The sequence below is a fragment of the Diabrotica virgifera genome, chromosome 4, assembly GCF_917563875.1.
Source record: "Diabrotica virgifera virgifera chromosome 4, PGI_DIABVI_V3a".
NCBI lineage: Eukaryota > Metazoa > Arthropoda > Insecta > Coleoptera > Chrysomelidae > Diabrotica > Diabrotica virgifera.
Window position 1 is genome coordinate 246,374,271 of NC_065446.1, and position 18,146 is coordinate 246,392,416.

Here is an 18,146-nt window from a genome sequence, read left to right on the forward strand (position 1 = left end):
TTTTATGTATCTTTGCTTCGCCGTCCCTTGTATCAAGTTGATCGTATAGGTTTGAATACGCTTCTGCTTTAGCTTTTGCTACTGTTACTTTCGCTTTCTTTTTGGCGACCATATAGTTTTGAAGATCTATGTCCGATCTGGTTTCTTGCCACTTTTTATATAATTTTCCCTTCTCTTTTATTTTTCCTTGTACTTCATTTGACCACCACCAAGTCTCTTTATCCTCAAACTTCTTTCCTGACGTTTTCCCAAGTAAGTCAATAGCCGTCTCTCTAATAATATTGGCCATTTTTCTCCAAGTTGTGTTCAGAAGTTATCCAAATTGTCTTCAGAAGTTATATATTATATATTATGCAATTTCCATTCTGATGTGCTTGCTCCTTCAACTCTTCTACCTTATTCGGTCGACTTTGATACACCTTGCTCTTCAAATTATTATACGCAAGAGAGATACTTCTAGAAGTAATGAAAAGTAAAAGTAAAAGTAAAAGAAGAACATATTGACCCAATTGGCGCTGGCAATGGTATAAGACAGTGGGGTTCCCTGAGCCGTCCATTGTTTTTCCTGATCATGGAGGAAATAATAAAAAAAGAATGTGTGTACTTTGTATGCTCGTAAGAATTTATACTTCTATTATATGATTTCAACGAAATTAATATAATTTAAACAGTTTATTTATATTTTATATAAATATTAAACTAATTTTAATACTTACTACTTCTCAAACAATTTTATTAAAACAGTGCCAAAAATTAAAATAATAAAAGAATAAAACACACACAAACAAACACATTGAAAAATGCCACAAATGATTTCTGAACAATGTAGGACAATTTTTTAACCTAATACGTATTTTCTGAAAAAAAATTATATAATAAATAAACGTACAATCATAAAATGTATAAAAAAATAAAAGTTTCCATTGGGGTTCGAACCCGCTTATCAGCGCAGTTAGTATTGAAATTCATTCACCTTAAACTTTTACCCACGAAGACCATGTGTCATCATGTGCGAAGATCAACTAACTAAACGGATTAAACTTTTGACGTTTCTGAATTTAACCAAATTATTTTGATTTTGAATTGAAATTATTTAGAATTGAAAGAAATATTAAAATACAACAAAACATAGAGTAAGAAAACAATATATTAGGTGAATATTTATAGAAATTTTGATGGTAATCAAATTATGTAAATCAAAGCATTACATATTATTTTGCTAGGTTCTTTTTAAATTTTCCAAATAGGTAGGTACAGTGACGATCATTGAATAGTTTACAGGCTTACGTACCTAGGAGCAAATTTTTCTAAATTTCACCCTGTATAAACGCACCTTTTACGTCAAAGTGACGTTACCAGCGGTGTACCTAGAATAGGTTGATTAAAATTAAAAAATCAAAATAATATAAATATATTTTACAAAATTTAACAAAAATGCCAAGTGCCATTAGTTGTCGAGGCATCAAGCTAAATAAAAAGAAATTAACAAAATTGAAAGTATACAAAGAAGTTTTTTTTGGGGGAGTTTGATATCGATTTATTTTATTTTTCAACATGCGAAATTTTTGACAAGTATTGACTTTTTGAAATTTTTTGACTTTGACATTTATCAGGTCCGTACGACACTGCAACTTTACAGTATTACAATATAAAAATTAAGGTGTAAACTATTCAGTGATCGTAACTGTATCTATGAAATTTTTTATTAGGATACCGAAACATTTACAATTATTACGTACCTGTCGCTTTTCGCTTTTAAAAACTATTTAAAAAGTCACTACAATATTGTAAACTTGCTTTTTTCTCTGCCACCACAACAATAAAAACTAATATACAAAACATTAATTTGTTTATCCAAAATCTCCATATTGAACAATTATTGACAGATGATTTTAACACCCAATCAGATCCCGTATAACGTTTATACCATACTGTCGGTGTGCGCATGCGCTCAGTAAAATATTTTTTTTTATTTGCCTAAAGAAGTGTAACTTCAAAAAGTAAGAACTAACACAGGATACCAAATGGGAGAAGAACAACAAGTAATCTGTTGTGCAGACAACGCAATTCTAATCTCTCAAATAAAAGATGATTTACAACGTATGTTGCACGATAATTTCCCAAAAAAAAACAAGATGTATGCTTATAGCAGCAAATATATTAATATATGTAAATTAAAGCTGGAGGATCAGATAATAGAAAAAGTGATGGAGTTTAAATATCTAAGGCCCGGTCTTTTCACCTCCGGATAAATAGTTAACGGGAAGTTTATCTGACAGATAAAAAAAGTAGCGTCTTTTCACTCTGGAATAAAGTTATCCGGCAGATAAATTGACGTTAAATATCAAATATTTAACTGCCGAATAAAGTACCGAATAAGAAGTTATCTGGCAGATAAACTTTGATTTTCGTATATTTCATGGTTTCTGATTACCAGGAAACTAAAAATATAACCTAAAATCTTGAGGGTCTGATTGAATTTATTGCAAAAGTAAAATTTTGTTCTTTCTAAAAATTCTCAATCACAAATTTTATGTTATTTTGTTTTTAATACATACCTACCTACTGTAATTTTTTAAGCAGAGTTATTAGATATTAAATTAAAGATGGGTTATAATTTGAAAAAATTATAATAGGTATGTATTATTGTATACCTACCCAACTATATTCATGTACAAAGGAAAACAAGTTGTAAAAAATAAAAATAGAACAGTTTCTTATCCCATCATTTCTTTGAATTGCCAAATATTTTACGATTCCAAAATGAAAGGTATTGATATATGTAGGTAGTAACTAGAATTATGTATGCACATGGTTCTCAGAAACAGTAGATGATACCTACCTTGAAAAAAAAGCTGCTGTTAAGTATCCAAAACATACTGGGTGTATCATGAAATTCTAAAAAAAATAGAATATAGGAAGACTGATTTTATATTCTGAGAATTTCGTAATACTCCCCGGATATGTTTTAAATAGGTACCTTCTTACTAATATTTTTTTGTGCCAAATATAAGTAATTCTGTATTATTGCTGTTTAAATTCAGATCATAGCAATGGGTTGTTACTTTTTTAATGAGTCCGCAAATACATCCCTTTTTGTATATAGCAGAAAACAAAATGATTACATTGATTCAGTTGTCCTACACTGAAGCAATATATTTATAACATAGAGAGAGATGAAAATGAAGACAATTTTGAAAATGAATTGCTAAGTATAGACCAGGAATAAGCTAAATTATTGAATTTACTGAAGTTATGATGTTTGATAACCTTATAAAAATTTTTGTGTTAAGCTTGTCACGCACGGGGAACTATACTAAAATATATCTCATATCACTCACTATAGTAATGAGTGAGGCTGCATACACGGAACTATACCTAATGTATATTATGGTTCCGTTTATGCAGGCTCACTCATTATTATAGTGAGCAATATGAGATGTAAATCTATTATAGTATACCTCCTGGTCAGTAACAAGCTTTATGGGGAAATAGAAGGATCATTAATATACATGTATAATTTTTTATTCTTTATTTAATTGTCCTTTGTATAATTTAATTATTAAATTTAATAAATCAATGAATTTTTGTGTCTCTTCTGCCCTTTAATTTTCTCTGGCACGCTTGTGTTCTACCCTTTCCTCCTCTTTTTCTATCTGAAGCAATTGAGCTATGTTGGGTATTAGCGTTGTTCTTTCTTGTAATACATTCTCTAGTTTATTATTGGTAGCTTATTTCTGGAACTAGCTTTTTCTTTGAGAACACAGGATTCCATCTTCTAGGTGTTTGTCATATCTGTAACCAATTTTTTTTATTTAGAAAAGTGAAAGATATCTACTATGGGCCATTCCACGAACATACGCCTGTTTTGGATTATTTCGACAACGAATATTTTACTGTGCAACCTAAGAAGTACGAAAGTAAATGGCACTAATAATTATTCCAATAAATAACAATGTAATTTGCAATTTACTTTTGTTCTTCTTATTTTGCAACGTAAAATATTCGTTGTCGAAGTAATCCAAAACAGGCGTATGTTCGTGGAATGACCCATAACAAATATTAAAATTAGGTTTTATTCTTGTTATTGGGATTCTTCAATTTACCATGTAAATTATCCAATCTTTAAAATATTGTGTTTTGATATACATAGTTGGTTTATCCCTAGTTTACTATTCAATATACCAGTTGGATGGATTATAAATCTGTAGCGTTTTGACAATGATTGATATGTCCATCTAGCCTAATTTTTCAGGAGGGCATTTTGAAAGTTTAAATCATGTTTTGTCAACCCAAAAACGAAAAGTAATCAACATAAGAAATCAAGTAATATATCAAGTTCTGGCCTACCTAATACAGTAGAATCCAGATTATCCGTGCTCCTCGGGACCGAAGGTGGCACTGATAATCCGAACATGTATTTCTTATGTATAATAAGTACGTATACACATACATATTATAATATTATGTACCTACCATAAAAAGATAACAGAAAAAATAAATCTTTCATTATGAGTCTCTCTTTCGTCATATAGAGTTTCCGTTAAGTGATTTACAATGACGCTATGTTGATAAAACCTCAAAAATGCAACTTGAGTAATAGAAAATCATAGCACGGATAATTAGGGTTCTACTGTAAGTTAAAAGGGGACATGTGGGACAAAGGGGGTTCTACCTTCATCATACACATACCAAACTATACCAACTTGAAGAAATGTTACTAAATAGCATATCAAGCAAATAATCTCATTATGGCTAAAATCAGACGTAACATCAAGTTTTGCCATATTGCATGATATTTACAGAAATATAGTATTGAATTTAAATAAAAGTTTTCCCCACATTAACAAATTTTTACATCATTGAACAGTCATTAGGTTTGTTCTAGCATCAGTTTCAAACGGTTTGAAACCATCAGCGAATAGTCGACCAGCACGAGTAGATAGGGGATAGCACTGGTGACTGTATTATGTTGTCTCACTGAGCAACTAATTGCTGACGGTTTCTGACTAGTTTGACTGTTTGCTAGAACAAACCTAATATTAATAATCATATAATATGTACATATATAATTATGTAAACAAAATTACCACTGCATCTGTTTCATTAGCTAGCTTGTCTTTATTTAAACTTGTCTTTGTCTTCTATTTTACATACAAATCAACAGTTTTCCTCTAATTTAAAATGGATTTACCTCTTGTTAAAGCTCTCCAGTAAACTATTTCAGCATAATCAATGTTTTCCTTCTAAAACAATATTGTTGTCTGATTAAAATATGGAAATGTATTTCTAAACCTTATGACTTTGTATACCTATTTTTTTAAGTTGTAATTCTTTGATTTACTTACATTTCCTTCATTCCTTCTTCCAAAATGGAAATAAAATCGATAAAATCATCTTTGAAATACTTTGAATCTAATTATGTTAGGTTAAGTTAAAGCTGAAATTATAAAAATAAACATAAAAGTCAGGTGTGTTCGGAATCCAAACTTACTTTTAAGCTTATCTACCGGATAACTAACTGGAACATAAATTGACGTGAAAAGACGGGTACATTTTATCTGGCGAATAAATATTTATCCTCCAGATAGCTAACTGCCAGATAAGAGCATATTTATTCGGAGGTGAAAAGACCGGGCCTAAGCTTCACACTACCTAGCTACGGGAAGCTCCTAACAGAAGTGTACAATCAAGTACCTAAATAGAGCAATAGAGCCACAGGATGAACACAACTCAACACAGAGAGAACAAAAAGAGTCCTAGAAATAGCAAAGCAATCGGAAACGAGAAAAATAGACGCCCCTGAAACGTTTTGTTGGAAAAGAATGTTATGAAATGAATTCCGTGGACCCACCATAGAACAAATAACTTAATTGTAAAACAAGGTCCCTATACCATAGGTTGTATGGTAACTTTGACATTGACAAATGAAATATTGTCCTCGTGACGTCACCCAGACGATCAATTTTACGAATTGTTTGTAAACATAATATAGGATACGTGGTTTGGAGGCTATATTTTGTTATTAAATATCGTTAGTGTTTTAATTTGTGTTTATATCTTGAGATATAATGTATCTATAGATATCATTAAGTGTTTTTAGTATAATAACTTAAACCCAAAACTCTTTTACAAGAAGTGTTATATACGTTGACGCCTAGCCCTATTTCTTTCGCATTTTCTTTAAGCTCCACATACAGTTCTGTAATATCTCTTGCGGTTCTTCACATCAAGTTTACATCATTTGTGTACGTTACAATCTGCTTAGACTTATTGAACAATATAACTAATTAAGGGCCGGTTGTTCGAACGCTAATCAACAATGATCATTATTAAATATTTAATTACTGTCACCAAAACTGTCAATGTCAACTTTGTTTAGGTTGCTGAAAACATAATTAATTACAATTATGAGATTTATTATTAATTATGTTAATAATTATTGTTATATTAATTGATTATAGTCTCAGAATTGTAATTAATTATGTTTTAACAATTGACATTGACAGTAATTAATTATTTGATAATGATCATTGTTGATTAGCGTTCGAACAACCGGCCCTAAGTCTATAGATAATAGATCTATTATATGTACCTAATTGTTTCATAAAAAATTATAACCTAATATTGCAGTCATCTGAAGATCGTTTGAATAAACATTTATAAAGCAAATGAATATATAAAATAGGGAAAATTCCCTTTGTTGCACTGAAATTGTATTTTTTTTTATAATTTACTGTTAATGTAAAACTTCACAGGTACCTATTGAATGGAATCATAATGTTTTAATAGTTTTAGATATTATAATCCAGTACCTAACGTAATCAGATGCTCTTATGTTAAACTTAAGGGAAAAACTACTAATTTTGATAGGTACACAAATCTTTAGTTAAATCTCTTTTTCACCATGGTTTACACGTTAGAAGGAATTTATAATAATGTACTACATGCATTATCCCCAATTCAAAATGATTATATACCTACTCAAAATCATTTAAAAAAGTAAATTGTATTCAACCCATTATTAATATACCTAGGATATTTGAATGATTTAGTCCCATATATAAACACAAGAAACAATCTACTTCTGCTTTAATTAAGTAGTAATGCTATTCTACTGCATATATTTAATTGCAATTATATTCTATGATTTTTGTAACTCTACAGGTATCTACCACATTTTTTAAAGAATATATTAAATAAATAGTCATTAAAAATCCAAACGTATTTTTTTTAAATATACATATATTTATATATTTTCAATCATTAAAAACATTCCTATTTTCCGAGTTCATTTCAATGAGTGAAGTGAATGAATTTGAATGCAGCATTCTGGGTGACGTCACTCCCGCCATTAGATTCTCGACGCTGATTGGTGGAAAGTTACCATGCAACCTGTCTATTTATGAACCTTGATTGTAAAATATGTATAGATCAGTAAAAGACTTTCCAGTCCAACTACAACAATTAAAATACTTTGCACATCATATTATGAGATCAGAGACAGACAACTCATCGTTCAAAGAAAAGTAGAAGACTTAAGACCACAAAATCATAAGTCTTAAAATCATAGGAATCTGCAAAAGACCACTGCACGAATTAAAAGAAATGACCAGAGACAGGGATCTCTGGAGACAGACAATACATGATATCACGACGACCTCTACACTCCCTTCGGGAATCAGGACTAAAGAGAGATTAGTGATAATTATTAAATATCAAGAACGGGAGCAAACATAATTAATCTTTAAATCGAATAAAGGTTCCACAGCTTTAAAAAGACAAATGTAATTACAAAAATTCTCTTTGTTGATTAGTTATTGAGATTTTTCTTTCATATTTTTAATACTTTCAATACTTTCCCATTTTTTAAATTCTCACAATATGGCACGGTCATAATTGTTTTCCTTCAGAAAAACACTTGTACTAATATGCGATCGGCACACCCCCTAATTTGAGGCTTAGAAATCGAAAAAACGACCATGATAGGTGAATGACAAATGTTGGTCATTCTTTATGTTTTCGAGATCGCTGAATCCGAATATGAAGTTTATTGTTATCTAGAAGTGGTGGAACATATTCAAAAATCAAAATTTATCCAAAAATGCGAAAAATCAATTTTGATGATTTTTCATATTTACCTCGCTGTATCTTTGGTCACGGTAAATATTTTCTTTTGAAAATTTTACTGTGCCATCTTTGAAGTATTTAGATAACAACGAGCTTTATCCAAAATGTTGGAACAAATTAAAAGAGGAGTTGTTAATTTTTAAACATTTTGTCGTCAGATTTCGTTAGTTTCATGTTTACTTAAAAAAGTTGAGTGACAAACTTTTTAGTTTATATAACTTTAACCAACACAGCTATATAATATAGTTCATGAAGAAGTTTTATGAAACATTTTAAGTGAAAATATAAAATAGGAAAAAAGTTATGTGACTTTATAGACGACTGGCAGTCCCCCCAAAAAAACGCTTATTTCTCGAAATACTGACCACGGTGTGGTGAACAGCTAATTTTGGTCTTATTTTATGTTTATGATGGTGCTAAAAACGAAAATGAGGTTTATTTTGAATTTTAACTGAGGGAACATTGTCAAAATCGAAAATTTAACTTTAAAATTAAAAAAAAAATGGAATCACGTTTTTCTTAAAATTAAAAGTTGCGCCATTTTTTTTCTATAAAACATTTTATTCTTTGTACCCTATATTTTAACATAAACTTGATTAAAATTTAAATTTCAAATTTTGTCACTCAACTTTTGCGATTAAACTTTGCAATTCAGGAATCTGCACCTTTTACTTTAAATAATTCATAACTTTTATTACAATAAGACAGAAAGATTGAAACATGTACCATTTTCTTCAGAAAGGTAAGATTATATAGTATAAAAATATCAGAAAAAAATATTTAAATGGAACAGAGTTGTAGCAAGAAACGCAGAAAAATGTGATTTCATTGTTTTTTTATTTTTAGGGCAATATTACGATTTTGCCAATGTTCCCCCACGTAAAATTCAAAATAAACCTCATTTTCGTATACAGCACCATCAAAAACATACAGTAGACCAAAATTGGCCATTCACCACACCGTGATCATCACACCACACAGTATCTCGAGAAATAAGCCTTTTTTGGGGTGTGCCGTTGGTCTATAAAGTCACATAACTTTTTTCCTGTTACATATTTTGACTTAATATTTTCCCGAAAACTTCTTCATGAATTATATTTTATTGCTGTTTTTGTTAAAATTATAGTCTAAAAAGTTTGTCACTCAACTATTATAAGTAAACATGAAACTAACAAAATCTGACGACAAAATGTTTAAAAATTAACAACTCCTCTTTTAATTTGTTTAACATTTTGGACAAAGCTCGTTGTTACACTGATAGAAAATTATCCTTAGACTATTCCCTACCTTCTGTGAAAATTTCAAGTAAATCCACGCTTGACGAAAAAATTGCGAGCCAAAATGCTTCATTTTCTCAATAGACTATTGGTGCCGACCGACCGGCTCTGTCCCGTCATACAGCTGACCGACTATAATAACTTTTATTTATATTTAATTTATGTAGAATGTGTGTACTTATTTTCAGCCTTAGTAAATGGATTTAATTACCTTCTTAGGAAAGCAACTTTGATACCCTCTCAGTAACCCCTGTTCTACGTTTCGCTTGACCGACCGCAGTATGTTTCTCTACACACTCACAGTAATCAACTGTGAAAAATCTAGCTTTAATAATTTCAAAGAGATTTTTCAGCGCTGCCTCTTGGTCTACTAGGACTAGAGGACCACAATAGGTTTGAAAAGGTCGCAGTGGAATAGGCCAAAAGGCCACCTCTTTAAATCTATCTAAATCCATCTATCTACGCCTTAGCTGCATCATCCGCCGAGTTGAGAAACATTTCAACGTAGCTTTCGTCATGGCAATCAACTTCTAAAATACCGTTGAGCTTCGATGATGAATCTACACGCTAATTAGAATATTTCAGCAACAAAAGCGGTAAGTAATTTCTTTGTACAGAAAACAATTTATGAACTGCCAAATTGTTTTTCTCATATTCATTCTTATTCTTGCATAGTATTTATAATTCGATATATTTATTCCACTACTCGCAGTTTACTTAATTAACCAGCTTCTTCTTCTTCTTCTTCTTCTTCTTCTAGTAGCACTACAACATGGGGTGGGTCTTGGCTGACTGCACAACTTGCTTCCATCTCGAACGGTCGTCCATGATAGTTGGGTTAGTGGGTAGCCCCATTGTTCTTAGATCTGACCATATATTGTCTCTCCATCGCATTCGTAGGCGTCTTAAGGGCCTTCTTACTGTGGGGGCTTCCGCCCATATCAGTTTGGTAAGGCGGTTATTAGGGAGTCTATGGACATAGCCAGCCCATCTTAAACGCTGAGATTTAATTTCTTGGACTATGTCACTCGCCCTATACATCTGCTTGACCTCAGCATTTGTTGTCATTCGGTATTGGTTGCTATTAGGGCTGTGATAAGGTCCAAAGATTCTTCTGAGGATTTTTCTCTCAAAACATCTAAGTTTCCTTTCAATTGCTTTGGTCAGAGGCCACGTCTCACACCCATACATGAGCACTGGTCTAATCACTGTTTTATATTTTCTGATCTTTGATGCTCGTGTTAGGCTCTTAGATTTAATGGAACATAATATTGTGGACCTACATACCTACATCTGTTTGCTGCCTGAATTTTCCCTTTAATCTCTTCCTTGATATCGTTATCTACAGTGATTGTTGCTCCGAGGTATTTAAACTCTTTCAAAGTTAGATAAAAGGCATTATATTTAATTTCGATTCAGAGATCATTACCATCTTTCTATGGACCATTTCGAACTCTTTTGTTCTCGTCAGGAAAGCATATGCAATGATGCTCTGAATAGAAAAATAAATATATTTGCCATTCATGTCAATTACAAAATATAATTTACATTTAGACGCTATAGCGACCTCTTTTAACAAACTGTCGAAACCCAAAAGACTCCATCTCTAAACAAATAAATGTTTAAAAATAATAAAATCTTTGGATTTCTTGGTTCGGAAGCAGATTCTCTCTTATACCTATTCCCCATCCTTCTAAAAATTGCAAGGAAAAGCAGGGCCTATTTTACCACTAGGCCCGTGAGGCACCTGCCTCGGGCCCGCATTTTAATGGGGTCCTGACAGATCACGAAAAAAAAAATTTTATCGCAATAATAAAACAAATTTTCAAAATTCTTTCATTTTATGAACATGAAATGATAAATGATGTCTCCGCTGTTGATTTTCAAGCGACTTTTCCTGTCACAAGTACATCTCCACCATCTCCTAGAGAAAACGGGAATGTCAATAACTCTTTTCCTAGCGATATAGGGAATTGGCCAACTGGAATTTCAACAATATCTTATAAATAATCGAAGGAATCAATATATTGATAAAATTAGTGAATGTGTTAAACTGGATATTAATAAAACCAAACATTTGCAAAGTACAATTTTTTATAAAATGAAAGCTAATGGGGAAAAATTGTTCACGAGTGGTTAGTGTACAGTCCTCAATGTAGCCGTGTTTATTCTTACGTTTGTAAACTGATTTTCACGAAACTTATTGTTTTTCTACTTGCGACTGGAAAAATATCAACAGGACATATTTCATATGAACATATTTCATTAATTGGTACGTAGTCAAGAGAAGTAGTACCTACAGCAGGACAAATTGTATTAATGAAAAAAGCTATTTAGAAGGAAAGGAACATTGGAGAAACGTTCTTCAACGAATAATAGCAACCATTAAATTTTTGTCCAAGAACGTTCTATCCTTTTATGGTTCAACAACCAAATTATTTACAAAAGAAATGCCATACAGTTGAGTCCACGAGTCTTTACCCGTGCGTCATCATTTAAAGCATACGAAAAAGTCGATGATAAGTCGGAAATTGAAATTTACTAAACGCAACAGCAAGTGACAGTAAGTAGCTACTGCTCCTATTACGGGTTCAAATTTGAGCTATCAAATATGTGTTTTATCTCGCTAGGTATTAATGACGCACGGGTAAAGACTCGTGGACTCAACTGTATATAGTGTGTCGCATTTAAGATGAAGTCAGCCCTATATTTTGGCTATCTAAATAAATACAGATTTGAAGTTTTGCACAGTCATACAGGTTGAATGTTCACATTTTTTAAGATACTCAGATGATATTTTAAATGCAGCCTACTATTCCACAAAGAGGGTAAATTTTCGATATTTTGCTTCGCGAGATATCGAAAAAAGTTATTTGAAAAAGATGTTCCAAATATTATTAAAACCGCACATAAGTACCACATTTCATGACAAAAATCGCTCTTTTAGTTTTTTCATTATTTTTGTAGTCAGGATCGATCCTAAATCTTAAAATTGGCTGGCCCGAGATACATCTCGGGACAGACGAATTTTAGGGTCTTAACTATAAATTGAAAAAACTGAAAGTGCGAATTTTGCCATGCAATTTGGTATGTGGGGCTAGAATACGATTTAGAATTACTTTTTCAAATAACTTTTTCCGGTAACTCTAAGGCGAAGCAAAATATATAGAAAATTTAACTGTTTGTGGATTCGCAGTAGGCCGCGATTAAAATTTTAATTTCAGTTGAGTATCTTAAAAAATGTAAACCTTCAACCTGTATGGCTGCAAAACTTCAAATCTGTATTTATTTTAATAGCCAAAAATATAGAGTTGAGTTGTCTTCATCTTAAATGCGACACACTGTATTTAAACAATGTTTAATTGTTTAAATATAAATTTTATTTATTGTTAATAAAAATTTAAATTTCTGTTGCAACTGTATTTCGATTAAATAATAAATTCATTTTAAAAAGTATTTATTATTATTATTAAATCATATTTAGGGGCCCGAAATTTGTGTAGTGCCTTGGGCCTGATTTGAAGTAAAATAGGCTCTGAGGAAAAGGGTGATGAATGTAGAGACATGGGGAGTCTACATAGTTGCACTCCACAACATAATCCAAAGATTTTATTATTTTTAAACATTTATTTGTTTAGAGATGGAGTCTTTTGGGTTTCGACAGTTTGTTAAAAGAGGTCGCTATAGCGTCTAAATGTTAATTATATTTTGTAATTGACATGAACGGCAAAGATATTTATTTTTCGGAGAAATTAAATATAATGCCTTTTATCTACCCACTGTTTTATTCACGTATCGAGTACTAGGAAGCAGATTTGTTGATATTTATCCTCGGTGAATTGATATGTTGTGGAGTGCAACTATGTAGACTCCCCATGTCTCTACATTCATCACCCTTTTCCTTGCAATTTTTAGAAGGATGGGGAATAGGTATAAGAGAGAATCTGCTTCCGAACCAAGAAATCCAAAGATTTTATTATTTTTAAACATTTATTTGTTTAGAGATGGAGTCTTTTGGGTTTCGACAGTTTCTTTCAAAGTTATATGGGTCTATCGTAACATTTTGCCCTATTCTATCTCGTTCCTTTTGTCTGTTGATGCACATGTATTTGGTTTTGTCTTCATTTACCCTTAAACCAGTTTTCTTTGCCTCTACCTCCAATTTATTGAAAGTTTCCTTCACATTGGTGGCTGTGCTTCCCAGAATGTCAATGTCATCCGCGTATGCTAGTAGTAATTTTAATTAACCAGCTTCGTCTAACTTTATTCAGATATATATATATATATATATAAATATATTGAATTTTATATTTGAAGAATTTTCATGTCGGTAAACGTGCTACCCTGTCCAAGACATAGCAGTGATAATGACGGAAATATGACGCCAAAGCGACAATAGCCGCCGCATAGTTAATGCTTTTACCGTCTCCTCTCATCTGGCTCGTCGTACGTGGGGCATAGCTATAGCTTGTGCTAAATGTATGTGTATGTACATAATAAACGCGGCAGCCGACATCAACGGCATTAACGGCGGCTGCAGACACCGCCTGACAAGATTTGAGATCTCAGTCAGCATCAGCATCACGACACAACCTAACCGTCATTTCTGTCCTTTGCTGAATGAGGAGCGCGATTTCCAGTAGACAGGTGCGGCATTATGAAATATAGTTATATGTTTTTACACAGCTAAAGAAATATTAGATAAGAGAGAGAAAAACTCACGAAAGACATTTTAGAATAAAGGGATATTCTTCTTCTTACTACGGATGTTAACGACTAACTATAAATTTATTTGTTGCTGCTCTAAATGGTTGAGTAGAAAACCGCTTTCTAATATTACAGAGGCAGGAAATTATTTGCCCCCTCCCCACATGTCCAAAGATCAAACCGGTCACACCCCGTAATGGAGTGGTACCTATCTGACCCCCCAAGCTATACCACCACCCCTCACCATCGAAGGACATACCGAATGGGGAGGCGTGAACTTAACGTTACTTTGGATGCCCTGGGTAATGGGACATCCTCTGTATTACTTCATGTGGTTAAGCCACCTGATTTTAGGGGTAGCTAGAAGGGCTTTTCTCCCTATTAATGACTTAGTTAATTTTTTACTTTACTTTGGACTTGTGTTTTAAAAAAAATGTGTTCTGAACATCAAGGCACGATCTAAATCGGTGTCTCGCTGTCCAAAATACGTTTAAACCTAACTCAAAGTCAATAATCAAAGTAAAAATAAACCCGATTAACCGTGACCGAAGGAGTGCCTGATTTGGCAATAGTTTAAGGTGTATATAAGTAAACCTCCCGTGATATTATTACTGTTGTAGTTATACTAAATTTACATTCAAGATGCAGTAGAAATAAACAAACCAAGATACGTTAAATGCTACTAGGAGCACTCTAGAATCATATTTTACAATAAATAAACTTTGGAATTCATGATTTGGGATTTACAATGTATATACTGCTATGATCTGCTTTCTATTACTTTTATATTAATTATTATTTATTTGATCAATTATTTAATTAACGCAAATCATACATAAAAATATTAAGAAAAAATCTCAGGATGCCTTTTGTCAAAAAAAAAAATAATTAAATTATCTTAGGTTATACTTATCCTTTCTCGTGGCTTCAGTATCTCTTAGTTGATCCTTATCGGGATAAAATAGGAAAAGGAAATAAATAGAAAAATCATAAATAAACACATACAAATACCTTTATTATGAAAGCAATGCTCTGTAAATTTATTAATCAAATCCTCTGGGCATAACTGTCCAAAAGAAACTTTTACCATATAAATTAATCTAATTTAAACAAATATTTATCACTTTGTTTTTGATACCATTAATAAAACAAGCTAAACAAACAAATTTGGTATTCGCAAATTACTTATAGGTCTGGATACCGCGTATGAAAAAAAAGTTGATTAATAGCCAGCTGAAAATTTGTTAATGGCTTAAGGGTGTCTAGTCAGATAAACTTTGATATATGGGAACACTGGAACAGGGGCAGTTTTAATCTTGGAACAGGTTAAAAATTTGGAACGGTCACACCACGAAAACGGCACCTTTATTTTGTCCGACAGAACAGACTTAAACTCTTTGAACAGAGATTAAACTCTCATGCAAAAATCAGACTGCTATTTATCACCAAATGGGCGTTTTAATGAGTGGAACATGTAGAATATGTCAAATGACAGGAATTATGACAGGTGATAAATAGCAGTCTGATTTTTTCATGAGAGTTTAATCTCTGTTCGGAGAGTTTAAGTCTGTTCTGTCGGACAAAATAAATGTGCCGTTTTCGTGGTGTGACCGTTCCAAATTTTTAACCTGTTCCACAATTAAAACTGCCCCTGTTCCAGTGTTCCCATATATCAAAGTTTATCTGACTAGACACCCTTAAGCCATTAACAAATTTTCAGCTTGCTATTAATCAACTTTTTTTTCATACGCGGGATCCAGACCTATTATACTTCCTATTAAATTTTTGAAATGTTGGAATCTTAAATGCATATGCTTTTACGTAAAAAAATTTAACTTCTGATTATAAAGAAAATCTATCACATAGGTTATTGACTGACCTTTTTGATTCACACACAATGATGTCTCCTCTTGACCCAAACAGCTCCTCCTTGTTGATTATGTTAGGCTACCAATCAAAGCCCTCTCCGTTCTCAACAAAAATCCAGCAGGATACCAGCAACTATTTCTCCAAAAACACAAGCCAGGCTTCCTTTGACCAAGGACTCGTTCAATAAACTCCAAATCTCTCTCCTCTCTTTCTCTCAACAATAATCTCCTGACACCCAAGTATCTTTTTTACTTGGTGTCACAAATAATTTTAATAACGATAATTCTTGTAACTTACTCTCTTGGACTTTACAGAATCAAAGAGGTATTTCTTCTCGATTTGATTTGTCTCTCGTTCCACTTTTCAGCTACTCTCACTATCAAACACAACCACTAGTACTTGCTTCTGAACTACTCACGAAAACTTTTGACTGCTCCTCTTGGCTGCCAGTAACACAATAATCCCTCTTTCCAAAACGATCTGAAAATTCAACCTTCTCTCCTTCTCATTCCAAATTGCCAAACCAATCCTTTGATTGATAAATTGAAACACAATAATACATTGTAGATTATGATTCGGAAGTGCTCCTAGTACCATTTAACTTGTCTTGGTTTATTTATTTCTACTGCATCTTGATTGTAAATTTAGTATAGTATTTATTAATGTCAAGGCGATTGCGACATGTCGTTGGGCTATGTCGCTATTATTGTTCATGTTTATACTCGCAGTTCGAATACCATTAAATAAAGTATAATGTAGTCAGATTGAAGTCGTATTTATTATCATCATAATAGTCATTAACATCTTAGTAGATGTGTTGTGGTTCATAATTGGGCTTCAGCAGCTCGGACAGTTTGATTGATAATATTTCTTCACTGGTCGCGGTCATCAGTTACATGTATTGCCTCAGTATACTGTTTGTTGAGAAGCTTTTCAGTAATGTCCGCCCATCGCTGTGGAGATCTTCCGCGTTGGCGTTGAGTCTGAGGCCTTCCTTGGACCACCAACCGCTCCATTTTGTGATCACTTCGATGGATATGACCAAAGAACTTTAAAATTCTAGAGTAAACGGTAATGGAGAGACACTGATCCGGTTTAATTTCATCCAGAACCGAGATATTTGTACGGCGAGCCGTCCATGGAATTCGAAGCAGGCGTCTCCATGTCCACATTTCAAAGGCGTCTATAAAGGCGTATTTATTATACATTTAATTAATTAAGGACCAAAGGCACTTGATCCCAACTACCAATCATATTTTCATTACAAGATGCTCATATGCCACGGTGTATTGTTCTGATGGAAAAAAAAATTCTACTGCAAACCAGGCCCTTTTTTCTTCAGCTGGTCTAAAACGTTACAATAATATTCCGAATTTATTGTGTTTACCGAGTTTTCAATCCCAATCTACAAATAAAATTCCTTTCGAATTGCTAAAAACTTATGCTAACACTGTCTTTGCTGATCTCTGGACACGGGCTCGATTCGGACAGAGATTCGGAGCTAAAGAACCAGGTCCACACCAGTCTTGAGCCTCCTGTTTTCATTCAGGATCATCGTGATATACCCAAGTCTCATCCATAGCAATGAATCTATGCACAAAATACACTTTATCCTTTCGAAACGCTCTATAGTCTAAGAGCTAGTGAACCCTCCGACTAACGGTCGTCCTGTAAGGCTAGAAATTTTTCTAATGATAATTCATAGCACACCAAGGCTAAAAACCATGACCTGGCACGGTGCATGTGTATCTACCAGGTGAATCGAAAAGTGCAAATTTCGGGGGTAAAATAAACTTTCCCCTGTAAGGTTTAAATTTAAGTATGTGTTTGAGTAAGTCATTTAGAAGAAATGTGTACAATGACAGGCGATTCTGAAGAGCATAAGACCTTGCCAGGCGAGGGGAAAGATTAGGGGTTTTTCCTAAAATTATTCTTTTTGCATCGAAAAATTTTTTTTTAGGTTTTTTGAATCATTCCAGACAGAAAACGTCTTTAGTGATTTTTCTCTTAAGTTAATAGTTTTTGTTATATAAGCGATTGAAAATTTTGAAAATTGCGAAATCGGCAATTTTTAACCTTAAATCGGACATTTATCTAAAAATTTCAATGTTGCCAAGGTACGTAGAGTTTTTTGCAATAAAATATCGAAAACCCCTTTGTTTT

At 32.6% G+C, this 18,146-nt stretch overlaps 1 protein-coding gene and 1 long non-coding RNA gene across 3 annotated transcripts in view; one reads left to right on the forward strand and one right to left on the reverse strand.

The window, feature by feature from the left end:
• The window catches only part of LOC114334316 (nucleolar protein 4), a 621,666-nt gene that overhangs the window by 27,047 nt on the left and 576,473 nt on the right, over window positions 1–18,146 (forward strand). The gene's annotated exons all lie outside the window — the stretch shown is intronic.
• On the reverse strand, window positions 3,518–5,662 carry LOC126884117 (uncharacterized). Its single transcript, XR_007697862.1, has 3 exons — window positions 5,349–5,662; window positions 5,091–5,246; window positions 3,518–3,795 (listed from the first exon to the last, which is right to left on the reverse strand). It is a non-coding gene; the product is annotated as an uncharacterized LOC126884117 (long non-coding RNA).